Source organism: Diceros bicornis, chromosome 9 (assembly GCF_020826845.1).
Source record: "Diceros bicornis minor isolate mBicDic1 chromosome 9, mDicBic1.mat.cur, whole genome shotgun sequence".
In the NCBI taxonomy this organism is placed as follows: domain Eukaryota; kingdom Metazoa; phylum Chordata; class Mammalia; order Perissodactyla; family Rhinocerotidae; genus Diceros; species Diceros bicornis.
This window is the reverse complement of record NC_080748.1, coordinates 24,982,700-24,990,852: the sequence shown is the minus strand read 5'-3', so window position 1 is coordinate 24,990,852 and position 8,153 is coordinate 24,982,700. Positions and strand designations below refer to the sequence as shown.

At 38.6% G+C, this 8,153-nt stretch overlaps 1 long non-coding RNA gene across 1 annotated transcript; it reads left to right on the top strand.

Moving 5' to 3' along the window:
- Nucleotides 1-1,542: 1,542 nt before the first annotated feature.
- LOC131410168 (uncharacterized) lies at nucleotides 1,543-7,719 on the top strand. Its single transcript, XR_009221174.1, has 3 exons — nucleotides 1,543-1,610; nucleotides 5,609-5,681; nucleotides 7,015-7,719. It is a non-coding gene; the product is annotated as an uncharacterized LOC131410168 (long non-coding RNA).
- The last annotated feature ends 434 nt before the right edge of the window (nucleotides 7,720-8,153 follow it).

The following is an 8,153-nucleotide window of genomic DNA, read 5'->3' as shown; positions in this document are numbered from 1 at the left end:
TAAGCCATGGGGCCGGCCCTGATGTTATTTCTTAACCTTTTCTCTATAAGGTATCTTTCTTATTCCTGCCTTCTTCATTTTGATTTATTGCTCAGTTGGCCCGAGCGCTTTGAGTCATTGTGTTTAGGAAAGGTGCGTGGCTGCTATGCTTTCAGTTGCTGCATGTTGGGGAGTATCTGTCTGTTCCTCCCAAATGTGAACAGCACTTTTCCTGGATATAGAATTATTGAGTCACAGTCCTTTCGCTGCAAACTCTACACACCTTGTTTGAAGTTCCGTTTACATAGCACACTCTTTTTAAAAAATCTCAACTGTATATTTACTTGGGGTAGTTTTGGGAGGCACTGAAAGAGATAGGAGGGGCTAAAGCCATCTCAAGTCATACCTTTGTGCCCCCATGATTCTGTCAGGCACGGTTCTGTATGTTCACTTTGTCAGGCAAGTTCAGATTTATTATAACATTTCTGTGCTATCTAGAGATGCAGTAGTCTGTGTGGGATGAGAAGGGCCTTGTATTAAGAGAATGGCAACCTCAGGGGAGAATTCACCTCGTTTGGCCAATCAGTTCCCCATCCACATCAGCCTCAGCTCCCTAAGCCTGGGCAGAGGTGGTGGGTGCAGGTGGAGGAGGGAGACAGTGGGAGTGGGGAGCTCTTTTACCCCAGGTTAGCCTAACAGTATTCATCTGTGGCCAATTTGGGCAGTGCCCTAGTTCTGTTCATCATCCATCATCTCCATTCTTCAGTCTTGGGCGCAGGCTATGAGCACTGCCTTGGGATTGACCCCACTTGGGGTGGAATTTGCGTCCTGTGTTGGAGGCTTCAGCAGGGCATGAAATTGCTCCCCAACGGCTACCTTGTCTCTGGCCATGGGGTACAAAGAGGCGTAACTGCAGGCTTCATTACAGAGGCTCCTCTTCCTTCTTCTGTTAATGGAAGGAGCCCAGTCTCTAGGTTCTTTCTCCTTTTAAATGTGTCTTACTAAAATTCCTGACCTCCAAAGTACACTTGCAACTCCAAATGTGACTCTCATTAATGACTAACTGTCGTATTCATGGGGTGTCTTGTTTCAAGAGATGACTATTACAGGACAAGATGGGTGCTCCCTACCCATCCCTGAAGCCCCTTAACAGGTCTGGCCAAGGTTTGATGACTTGCCTAGGATCCCACAGCTCATTCACGGGAGAGCTAGAACACAGGTCTCTTCTACCACACCCTTCTGTCTCTGTGCTGTGTTGCTTTAGTTGATGACCCCAAGTTTAATATTACCATAAAGGTGGGGTTGGGGCTTTATAGGCAAGGGAAATGTTACTCAACATCCAAAGTTTAGTGTTTTATTCACATATATTCACATATGAAAGTAAAAAAAAATCATGAGGCAGAAAGGTGAAAATTTTAGTTATTAGTAAAAAGCACTTTGTTATGCAACTTCTGAAGAATTTTCTTTTAAAATTATACTTATAAAGGCCTTCGTTTCTGGGCTAAATTCATATTATATGTTAAAAGAAATCTGTGATAAACTTGAAAACTCTGGAATGTTATTTTTACTTCTTTTTGCAGCCAAAAGTTTAAGAGAATTGTTCACTCAATTGTATCATCCTTCATATTAAGGTATGTGAGACTCTAGAAAAGGAGGTAATTAAACATGTATCCATTTAATATCAATATTTTTTAATGAGAAAGGATCTAGGAGTGAAAAAAAGCATTTCCACTATCAGTATGTTGCTGAATAGCCCCTGTGCCCCATTTAATGTAATCTAATTTGTCTTGGAATTTTAGTTTGAGCTGAACATTAAGAATTGCAAAGAGGGGGGAGGGAGGAGGGCGAAAGGGATAATTCGGCACATGTGTGTGGTGATGGGTTGTAATTAGTATTTGGGTGGTGAACATGATGTAATCTATGCAGAAATAGAAGTGTAATGATGTACACTTGAAATTTATACAATGTTATAAACCAGTGTTACTGCAATAAACAAAACAAAACAAAACAAAACAAAAGAATTGCAAAGAAATGGCATTTACCTAAGTCTAATAGTAACATACTAATGTTTTTTCTACCTGGAAAAGTAAAAATAATGAAGCATGCACTTTAAAATATTCTATAATTGTAAGCAAAGTGTTTTATAAAATACCTTATTTGTCTAGAATTACTCCTTAATTCTGGAAGCATTCTACTTAGGCTTCTTCTCTACATGATGGTAAGATTTTGTACTATCATACAGATTCGCGCAGTACACTTGCTTCCTTTTAAATTTGTAATATTTTAATTTGTATTGCAATTGTAAAAAAATACTTTGAAGACTAAGTAATTCATCTTCATAGGTTATACAGATAGTATAATCAATTTATAGAGAATGTGCTTAAAATATATGAGAGAAAGCTTTAGGCGTGAGGCTAAGAGAAAGGCTTTAGAGTTCAATCATGTATATATTTATGGAATTGAATTCCTTCTCATGTGCCCAGCACTATGCTAGAAACATCCATTAATGTGTAATCATATACTTATTGAAAATCTCACTGATAAAAAAAATCTTACTGGTCAAAGTGGTCTTATAAGGGCTTATGTTAGTCATGTTTTTGCTTGGTTTTTATTACTAAATTCTTAAAAATTATCAAGATTAATGAGGTTTTATTTGTTATGAGAAATTGGTAGAAGCTCCTTATAAAATTCTCAAATTTTAAGAAGAGTTTACAAGCAGAAACGTGTAATTTTAATTCAGTTTGCCGATTCTTTCTTGGAGTGTTAGTCTGATCTGTCTAGTATAAAAGGGTGTGATAACATGAAGTTGTTTGGTGGGAATTTTATTTTCCAAACAACTGCTTGTATTAGGTGAAGACTGAGTCATTTTTTTGAGATTCTAAGGTAGCACAGTTCTCCTTAGCACTGACAGTTTAATCCTAAATAATGCCATTTTAGTATCAGATCATTGGCCTAAATGTAGTCTAACTATAGGGGTGAAAACCACTTTATCTTTGTTCTATTTATTTATTTATTTATTATTTTTTGTAGAATACTTGGAATTTTTCTCATCTTTCTAGATATGTCGCTTGTTGTTATGGACCAATTTGCCTCTAACAGCAGAATGCATTTGGAATATCATTCAATTTCCTTAGCTATTGCTTTGTTTTCTTGTTGTTGTTGTTGTTTTTTGTGAGGAAGATCAGCCCTGAGCTAACATCCATGCTAATCCTCCTCTTTTTGCTGAGGAAGACTGGCTCTGAGCTAACATCTATTGCCAATCCTCCTCCTTCCCCCCACCCCGCAAAGCCCCAGTAGATAGTTGTATGTTATAGCTGCACATCCTTCTAGTTGCTGTATGTGGGACGCGGCCTCAGCATGGCCGGAGAAACAGTGCCTCGGTGTGCGCCCGGGATCCAAACCCGGGCAGCCAGCAGCAGAGCCCGCGCACTTAACCGCTAAGCCCCGGGGCCGGCCCTTGCTTTGTTTTTTTTAATGGATGTTCTTCTTAGAGCATTTGTAGAAGGGTAAGTTTGATTAATTTTTCAAAAACACATAAAGCTATTTTGTACTGCTGTGAGAAGCATCCCAAAGGAATTACCAGGCCAACACAACCAAATGTGTCCCTCTTTATCGAAATAATTCTCCTTGAAGGCGTGGTCCACCAGAGAAACAACTATCCAAATCCCAATTTCTACTAGATTGTGCTTTAATAGTTTGTTGTAACTGGCACTCCAGTCTCCAATAATATATTCTAGATGGTTCCTTCAATGGGTAAAACTTAAAGGGTTTGCAAAATGGGGCCAGGCAGCTGACGTGTCTACATGCACATTATTAAGAGGAACATGCATGGGAAGTAGAAATATTAATACTTTCATTAAGAGTTGAATCTCAATAAAAGCTGACAGCATATTAAATACCAGGTAATAGGTCATGAATAACTCCCTACCTCAGTTAAAATGAAAACTTTTGCTAAGGCACCCAGGAGATCAGAGGCACGCTCATCCCATCAGCAAGGCTTGGTAGTGAGGCAGCAGCTCATTTTCTCTGCTGCTGGCTGTCTGAGAAGGTGGATGGTGTGAGCCCAGCCTTGGAGCTGGACTGCTGTGGGAGTCAGAGACTAAATTCCCCAGCCTCATTGCATCCAGAGCATTTCAGAAGGCAGCTTGATTGCTCTCCTGCTGAACTTCCACCCTCATGCCTTTGAGCTAAAGACAGTTGCCCACTCCCAGGTTACTCAGAGCCTGAAGGGGGCTACCCCGGAATTGGAAGACGCTTCCCCGGGAGCACCAGTGCCCATGGCTGAAGGGGCCAGTGCTGGGGAGGAAGGTGCAGCGGGTGGAAGTTCAGCTTTGCGCAGGGGAGGCCATACCAGCCACTGGGATTCCACCGTGGCTACAATGGCAGATGATGGGTTCGCAGGCCAAAAAAGTGGACCTGTCTCCCTCTCACAAGCTCCTCTTCTACACTCCTCACGACTGCAGCTGCTCTAAGGCTGTGACACGTTCAGCTCCTGTTGCCCAATAGTACTGCCCAGCATCCCGCCTTTCTCTCCCGCCTGTGTGAAGGCGTTGCTTGCCTCTTGTTCAACAGTTTGGTTATACCTCCTGCTAAACTTAAAGTGCCATATTGATGCTTTTGTCATATATACGTGTAAAATAATGAATATTTTTCCCAGTCTAGTCTAGTAAACGCATTTTAGATAATTCATTAAAATAGAACTGTTAATGGGAATGAGTCAATTTTTGCTCTTAAAATTTCCCTCTCTCTTCTTTGGGGGAGCATAAACTTATATTTTTTGTTTAACATTATAGGACACAGAAATTTTTTTCTGAGTTATCTAACTTCGTAGATAATGGTGTTGCTGTGCTGATTCTACTGCTTGATATGATTTACATTTTTTATGGTGTCAACGCTTTTAAAGATATACCCACGTAAGAAACATATGATTCACCTTGCTTAAATGTTTTTCTTTTTGCCTTTTCTGTGGCTTTCATTTTGTATAATCATTTTAACTGCGAATGTGCTGATTCTGTGCCAGATAAGCTGCTTGAAAATGAAATGTTTAGATAAATCTCCACATACATAGAAACTAAAGGGTGGTGGTATTTAGGGACCCATGAAGGGTATACACACTAAGTACCTTCAGTTGAATGAAGCAGACGGAGCACCTGAAGAAGAAACTGGGGACTTTGCCTCTTGTACTAACTTGAACTTCTCTACATTTTGAAATTCCCACTAAATTCCCATTTGAGCTTCATCCACAAAATTCCTTACACATGAAATTCCTGGGTTTTTCCTATAACCAAGAGAGTATTGGTTTGAGCTTGTGCAAAATTTGAGTGACTCCAATGATAATTCTCTAAAAAAGAGCAAATGGAGCAGAAACCCAGGTGACATGGATAGCAACACAGAGGTGGAATTTTGCAGTATCATGGAAATGAAGAAAGCTGAAGCAAAGTTAGAATGTTAGGGATCAGGAAACTAAAATGTGTGTGAGGGACTGATGGCTTTTTCTTCTTCTTTCTGCTGTGGCACTGAGGAAAAGGAGAGCAATGTGTGCTGGGATGTAGATGTCCCAGTGTGGCTCCCTAGGCTTATTCATTATTAGCTAAGTGTATAGTTCTGAATTCCATGTATTCCTTCACAGGTAGATCATGACGTTGAAACAGACAGTAATCATTACTCCATTCTACTGACCACCACTGTAAGGTGATGCGAAGGTACAGTTTTTCTCTCCTGCAGTGAGTAATCAAGAAACAGCCTATGCCTTTATTCTTGTCTTCTGGTCTTCTGAATGATGCTGGTTTGGGATTTCCTTTGCTACAATTCCCAACAGGGAGAGGATAGATGTCAACCCCTAGCCAGGGAGGGGAGAAAAGAAAAGCAACAAGTCAGATCTATAAAGTTGTTTTAAAAGAAGAGCATATGTAATTTAAAAATTCTTTTGCTCATTTGTTTTTTCTAAACTCGATTTAGAAATTTGCATGGATTAACTTTGAAATAAGAAAAAATACAGAAACCAAGATGTTAAAACAACAAAGGTATGTTTTACTGTATAGCAATGATCATGTTTTTGTTTTGTATCATGAAAACATATTGCTACCCATAATTTACAAAATACTTTGAGGGACATTTTAATTTCATCTGAAGTGATTTATAATACATTATAAATGGTATTTTTAATCCAATATTTACTTTATGAAAAACTGAACATCTGCCACTGTCATTACTCTGAATATCATAATTTATATTGATGAGTCATAAAGTCTATGAGTATTCTTCTGTATATAACAAATTTCTAAGCCTCAATAGTTTCAATTCACATTTCTATTAAAACACCAAACAGAACACTGCCAACAACTATGCCCATCAATTTAAAACTTATTTGCTGTGCCTTCCTTCATCTGCTGCTTGTTCCCTGTTGGGGAAGAATCCAAGTATTGAAAGGATAAATGTGTTGAAGCAAGTGACCTGGGTAGTTCCCGCATTGGATGGTTACCCCTTCAATAATGGACCCGTCTGTATTCTCTGTCAGTGGTCTCTAAGCAGACACACTGGTGTAAGGGCACTGGCCCAGGCGACATTGGTAATACCCGGCCTTTGTGATTTTTAAGGGCCATGAGATGAAAGCACTTGCAGAAAATTTAGGTATTTCTATCATCATCAAGAATGACGGTTAATTATCCGATATAGCTGCTCCTTGTAGAAATGGATATATTTGGGCATAAATAAGCATAGATCCTTAGTAGATTCTGTTTAGCACTATCTAAACCAGATTAAAAGACCAGTGTCTCAATTTATAAATATCATAGAAAAAATAGATTTCCTTGAAAATTTTGGTAGAAACAGCAAGAGAAAGGAACAGCAGTCTCTTAAAGCCTTCTTTGTGTCTTGAGTATAACGTTATAGACTGTAAGTGCTGCATATTTAATGGCTACAATTGTTTGGTAAATATATAAATGAATAAAGGAATTTTAATCCCTTTGGAATGATTAGTTCTTGGTATCAATTTTAGTATGAAAAATAACCTTTTTTTTAACCATGTCTTTTCAGCATATTCCTAACTACTACGATAAGTGTCCCCTTTTCCTGTGGTTTCATACATCTTTTATAAAAAATAACAGGTATGGCTATGATATAACCCAGTAGAAACAGTTTAATGTTCAATGTCTGTGTAAGGTGTAATGGCAAGTCTTTTGCTGATTGCCATAAGCTCAATTTATAGAAACCAAAAAATCCTCGCGTCACCACTCTTCACTGCCTTACTCATCTTAATCTGGTTATTTAAAAAATATGGCTCTTCTTGAGACCCACTGTTGCATTATCCTCAAGGTCTATACCATAGGACTGTGTTATACGTTAAAACGTATTATAATCAGATCTCGAGTGTGGTAATAAATCCCTCCCATGGAAGTTTAATAGGAGTCTGCTCAGTACCTTGACTATGGCAGGTCCTCAGTATGTGTTGATTTACTGATGACCGGCCACCACCACATTCTATCCCAAAGTAAGGCGTCATCTAGGGAGGCTTCAGCTAGTTTAAAAGCTGATTGACACATTTATATCAGTGGCAGAAATTATAAGACACAATAAGTATCAATGAAGACAGGTAAAAGAAGTCTCCCATTTAAAAATGATTTTCTAATAACTAAATTGGGAAACCTTTTTTTAAAAGTAATTATTAATTTATTTGAAGATTATTCCAAAGCACATTCTACCATATCCAAAAACTCATTCCTGAGTCTATAAGTTCTCCACTTTAAGGAGTATTTATTCTGTGGTGCTAAAAATTTGAGATTATTGGTATCGCCATGCCATCCAATACAAAAGGAAAAATACTATTCAAAAGATTGTGCAGGTGAGTTTTGAAGAAATGGTTGTGATCGTATGTGGCATGAATTGATAGTTCTACACTACATACAAGCCTAGCCTTTTCTTCACATCTGAACTGCATTTAATCACACCTCAAGCCCAGTAAGGCAACAGTCAATTGAACATCTGGCCTACATACTTATAACACACACACATTTAATGGATTTTGATAGAGTGAACTTTGGATTTGATGGAAAATTGTTACAAATTTTAACCCTAGATGGTTGCAAACAATAAACTTGGACTCTCAACACCAGCAAAGTCCCTCAAATGGACATCTGGGTAGAACTTCACTTGATGCTCCTCCTCAAGAGTGGTTC